The sequence below is a fragment of the Pogona vitticeps genome, chromosome 9 (genome assembly GCF_051106095.1).
Source record: "Pogona vitticeps strain Pit_001003342236 chromosome 9, PviZW2.1, whole genome shotgun sequence".
Classification (NCBI taxonomy): domain Eukaryota; kingdom Metazoa; phylum Chordata; class Lepidosauria; order Squamata; family Agamidae; genus Pogona; species Pogona vitticeps.
Window position 1 is genome coordinate 8106308 of NC_135791.1, and position 5573 is coordinate 8111880.

Below are 5573 nucleotides of genomic sequence, written 5' to 3' on the forward strand. Positions count from 1 at the left end.
AGGAGCGTTAAAGGTGCAGACGCCTTGCCCTCTTTAACATCCAAGCACTGAATACGGTGGGTGATGGGATATGGTTTGGCTTCCATCTCCCAGCAGCCTGAACTCGTCTAGCAAGAGTGGAGGCTCATGGGAATTCCTGCCCAAATTTTCTGGAGAGCCACAATTGTCACAGGAACCTAGAGGATTTTTTCAGCCTGAGCAGAGAGAACAAATTGGCAAATGACAACACAATCTCATGCATATTTAGTCAGAGCAAAGTCCTTGTATGTCCACAATGGCTCTTTAATTCAATCAGTTTTGTTTGTTGGGGAGTGTTAATTAATTACGTAAGGGCAAAGATATATAAGCTTTCCAACAAAGAGCTTATTGGACGATTTGCTTGCAGAGTGGTTATTACAATATGAACTAACTTTCTTTCTTTCTGTTTAAATTTGACTTTGCAGGCTTGTCCATTGAAATAATCTGCCTGTCCTTCAGAAGACGGTGCCTGGCCAAAAAAAAAAAAAAAAAAAAAAAAAGATTGTCGATCGGAAAAGGTGCCAAAAGTAGATACTTAAACAATGGAGATCAATGCCACAAGGTGGTGGAGCAGAGGACTTCTGTGTTGAGCTCCCATTCGTGGAGCTGGCTCTCCAGGTAAGTGAATAGCAAGGGGGGAATATGTATTGTTCCAAATGCCATTCCCAAAGAAGGAGCGCTCCGTAGAGGAAACGTTGGGAGTGAGTAAAGCTCTTCAGTTTCACAGGGATTGAGCTCAAAGGCTTGGAAACAGACAAGGAGGGAGTTGGTTGCAGGGTCAGAGCCCGTTGTGCCTCTCGAGAAGACTCCATCTCTGGGGCCACGAGGGAGGCTTCCCAAGGATGAACTTTGGAACAGTCCAGTCGGAGTCGAATGGCGGTTTGGGTAAAACCAGAGCAGAGACGGCAACACTACTGCGGTTCAAGCTTCTTCCCGAGACAAAAAAAAAGCAGAAGGGATGTAAGGGGCAATTTATCACCACAGAGATGGCACTTTTTTGAAGAGGCCCCTTGAAGCCATAAAGTGGTGGGGTGGGGGGCTGACAGGGAAGGGGGTAGAGGCTTAAGAAATAGGCTGCTAAATAACAGTCCGATTTGCTTTGCAGGGAGAAGTAAAGAAAACCTAATGGAGAGAAGATCCCAGTGAGGCAAGTAGAAAACGAGAGAAGGACAAAGCCACCCAAGGGTGGTAGCTCCAGAAAGTTCCAAGATGCGACCAAGCAGGGGCAAAAAGGAATGGAGGGATGACCATTAGAGGAGTGAACAGGCAATGTGAGAGGGTAGGGGCTCTAACAATCTCCTGATTTTCAGCTCTAGAAAGTTCCAAGTATGGCGCAAGTCAAAAGACTAAACCCTTTTAGTGTGCATTCATGGAGACCACATCGAAGAACTATTCCTTTCCAGGAGGACAAATGAAGAGCTGAAGAGAATGGAGGAGAACTGGAATGAGGGTGCATGAAATAGTGGAGCTGTCTCTGAGGTTCTTGCCTGGTGCTGCCAGGACATTGAAATCCTGAGCACGTGCTGTTTCAGACTTGGTGACGATCCATGGAGAACATGCGTGGGATTAAGGCCAAGCATTTGTGGGAGAGCAAATCTGGGGAACCAGAGACCAGAACTGGACAGTGTATTGCAAGTCACGAAGTCCAGCAATGGTGGTATGTATAACAATGAAGGATACAGACATCACGGGTGGGGTTTTGGGTTGTGCCCACAGTGTGGGTATGGAAAATGTGATACATTGGTGCCTTGAGGGTCAAAGGAGACTGACAAACATTTGAGGCCAGGGGGTTGGAAGATGGTATTTTATTTATTTATTTATTTAATTTATATCCCGCTCAGAGTGGTATATTCTACCACTCTGGACGGCTTTGGTAGAAGAACCATGGTCAAAGAAGGGGGAATGGGTACAGGTACCCAGAGGGGAGGCGGATTATAGGATGCCTCGGGAGGTAGCGGCCTTTCCTTCTTAAGGGAGAGGCTTGTCATAGTGGAGAAGGATAATGTAACAGCACTATACTGGTTCTTCTTCTTCCTTTTCCTGCTGCTGGCATAGAAGAACTCCAGCAGTTCTTGAGTTCTTCACTGGGTAGGGATGGGCCTGGCCTTCTCCTGCAGAAGAAAGAGAGAGAAAGGAAGCTCAGAAAAGAGAAGGTGCATGTCGTCATGCGCAGGGCAGCCCATGACAGTGGCTTTCTGTGAGCGGGACTCCACCTTCCACAGCAAGGGACAAGGCAGGAGGGAGTCAGGGGGCTAAAGGCTGCCCACCCTGCTCCACATCAGCCCTCCCTCTTCAGGAGGGGTTGCCTTCCCTGGGGGGGCTTCAGAAGTCCTTTATCTAAGCATACCGTACATACCTTTCAGGATCAGCCAGTGGCGCTCTCTCTGCTACAGATGATTCTTGTGAACGAGAGCCAGGTTTTCAGCCTAAGGCGGCCTCTCTCCCCAAACCGGTCAGAGAGCAGGGCTAGCCCAGCCTATGGCATACAGAATGGCCATAGAGGGCCATTCCTGCCAGGAGAGGGTGAGGTCAGGACATGGAAGAAAGACATAGGATGCCTCGGGAGGTGGCGGGATCCGGGCCCTTCCTTGCATACCGTAGCGGAGAAACAAGATAGTGTCCTGGTTGTGAATTCCCCTGGCTCCATCTCACTAGAAGACAGAAGAAGACACCATGAAATGGCAGATGATACTCTGGAGGGAGCAGCCCCAATCCTCTTGGCTGTATTTCTCTAGGCTGCTTACTTTGTCTCCCAGTGACCTCATTTTTCACCAGGATGCCATACCCGGATACTAAAAGGAGGCCCATCACATGGACCAATTCCGGATAGGTCGTGGACTATACGGAAAAGTTCCGCCTGCTGATTTGAAGCCTCACTTATCTAGTTAGCGAGGTGAGCTTTACTAGCAGCCCTTATCTTAGCAAGATAATGGTTAGTCTCAACCCTGACAGCTACCTTATTGTGATCCATCAGTTTTTAAATTTAAGGGCACATCAGAAAGGTTAGAAAATACTCTAGCTTTGGTCGCACGGTCAAGGAGCGCATGGGCCAGAGGCTTCTTTCAGGTTTATTTCCTATTTCCCTTTCCCGTCCAGTTCAGAAGAGCAGAAAGGTTGATGAAATCAAGCGCATAAACGGCGAGGTAGCTGCTACATTACATTAGAAGACACCCACCCTTACTCGGAATGGACTTCGGGTAGCGGGAGACAGAGCAGGAGATGACCACGAGGAACATCTGCTTCTCATAAAAGGTGGACTTGTCGGAGAAGGCCTTCAGAGAAGAAGAAAAAAAAGAGGAAGGACATTTTCGGCTGACTAGAAATGGTTGGCAGAAACTAAGGACAAATGGGATCTTGGAAATGCAGCTGCTGTCATCCTGAGGAGAACTATCCATGTTTGAACGTGCAAAACATTTGGAGTTCTATGCGCAAAATCACGTAAGTCATTTCAAGTGTACAATTTGAAACTTGCCATATAGGCGTCCTAGGATTGATCAGAAGCAGGAACTTCAAAATCAATCCCTTTCCATTTTGCACAATGCCCATTCCTAGGTATTTCAGACTAAACCTCGACTTCCATCTTCATCACAGCTGCAGAACTATCCCTCTGAAACCTGAGGAAGTGGTGAGGAATATCCATGTTTACATGTTCGACTGAATACCGAATAAAGGCAGGCAATGGCCCACTTTTTCGGCTTTTTGGGTTTTGGGGTCCTTGAGACTCTCCTGATGGGCCTTGTGCTGGGAGATGGAGACTGTCTTCGCTGGGGGGAAGCCAAAAGACCCCTGCACATTGGGGGGGGACTGGCAGAGGTACGGGAAGGCCTCAGAGGCGGTGGGGAAGGCAAGCGCCCTTTGTTCTGCAGGGGAGAACAGGCGTCACGGTCGTACCTGTTGGGAGATCCTTTCCCGTGCTCGGAAGATATTGATGAACGTCTCTTTGCAGGTGGAGAGTTGCTTGCTCTTGGTGGTGGAGAGCGAGGGACTAGCTGGGGAGAAAGCGACGACCTCTCTGGAGGTGGTGAAGGTGAGTCTCTCCTCTGGATCGGAGGACCCTCTGGCCTGGGTGTGGGAGAGTGACAGCAAGAAGATCAATGGTGCAAGGGAATATACTAAGAAAAATATTTCAGGACTAAAACAAAAAATGAATGGATGAGATGGGTGGCCCGACAATTGATTTCATCAATAATTTGAGATGGTTTCCAAAGGGTAAAATGAAAAGTGATTCATAAAAGCAACCAGAGGGATCTCCCCTTAGTGAGCAGGAATTTAAGTCCATGGACCAATGCCTATGTGAATTAGGAAAGCCATGTAGGCCATAAATGTCATGTCTTCAAAAGATGTTTGGAGTTGTATTCTTTTTTTTTTTTTTCTGATAGGTCAAGGACTATACAGAAAAGTTCCACCTGCTGATTTGAAGCCTCACTTATCTAGTTAGCAAGGTGAGCTCTACTAGCAGCCCTTATCTTAGCAAGATAATGGTTAGTCTCAACCCTGACAGCTACCTTATTGTGATCCATCGGTTTTTAAATTTAAGGGCACATCAGAAAGGTTAGAAAATACTCTAGCTTTGGTCGCACGGTAAAGGAGCGCATGGGCCAGAGGCTTCTTTCAGACTTATTTCCTATTTCCCTTTCCAGTCCAGAAGAGCAGAAAGGCTGATGAAATCAAGTGCATAAACGTCGAGGTAGCTGCTACATTACATTAGAAGACACCCAACCATACATACCTTTCAGCATCAGCCAGTGGCGCTCTCTCTGCTGCATCTGATGATTCTTGTGAACGAGAGCGAGGTTTTCAGCCTAAGACAACCACCCTTACTCTGAATGGACTCCGTGTAGGTGAGCAGGAAGCAGGAGACAGAGACAGAGCAGGGGATGGAAGCAGGGAGCTGCTTGCTCTTGGTGGTGGCATGCAAGAGACTCCGGACTTCGGCTGTGGAGAAAGTGACGCCCTTCGTATGGGAGGGGGTGATGATGATCGGCTCTCTGGAGGTGGTGGAGGTGAGTCTCTCCTCTGGATCGGAGGACCCTCTGGCCTGGGTGTGGGAGAGTGACAGCAAGAGGATCAATGGTGCAGGGGAATATACGAAGAAGAGCAGAAAGGTTGATGAAATCAAGCATATAAATGGCGAGGTAGCTGCTATGTTACATTAGAAGACACCCACCCTTACTCGGAATGGACTCCGGGTAGCGGGAGAAAGAGCAGTAGATGACCATGAGGAACATCTGCTTCTCGGAAGAGGTGGACTTGGTGGAGAAGGCCTTCAAAGAAGAAGAAAAAAAAGAGGAAGGACATTTTCGGCTGACTAGAAATGGTTTGCAGATCCTCAGGACAAATGGGACCTTGGAAATGCAGCTGCAGGGGATGGAGGCTCTCGATGTTTCTTGGGGAGCGGCTCAGGTGACTCTGAAGATGACCACGAGGAAGATCTGCTTCTCAGAAATGGTGGACTTGTTGGAGAAGGCCTTCAGAGAAGAAAAAAAGAGAAAGGACATTTTCAGCTGACTAGAAATGGTTGGCAGAAACTAAGGACAAAATGGGACTGTTCCAAA

The 5573-nt window shown here is 47.9% G+C and overlaps 1 long non-coding RNA gene across 1 annotated transcript; it reads right to left on the reverse strand.

Moving 5' to 3' along the window:
- Nucleotides 1-1808: 1808 nt before the first annotated feature.
- LOC140702067 (uncharacterized) lies at nucleotides 1809-5320 on the reverse strand. Its single transcript, XR_013538403.1, has 6 exons — nucleotides 5186-5320; nucleotides 4748-5056; nucleotides 3910-4080; nucleotides 3194-3290; nucleotides 2375-2669; nucleotides 1809-2129 (listed from the first exon to the last, which is right to left on the reverse strand). It is a non-coding gene; the product is annotated as an uncharacterized LOC140702067 (long non-coding RNA).
- Between the last annotated feature and the right edge of the window lie 253 nt (nucleotides 5321-5573).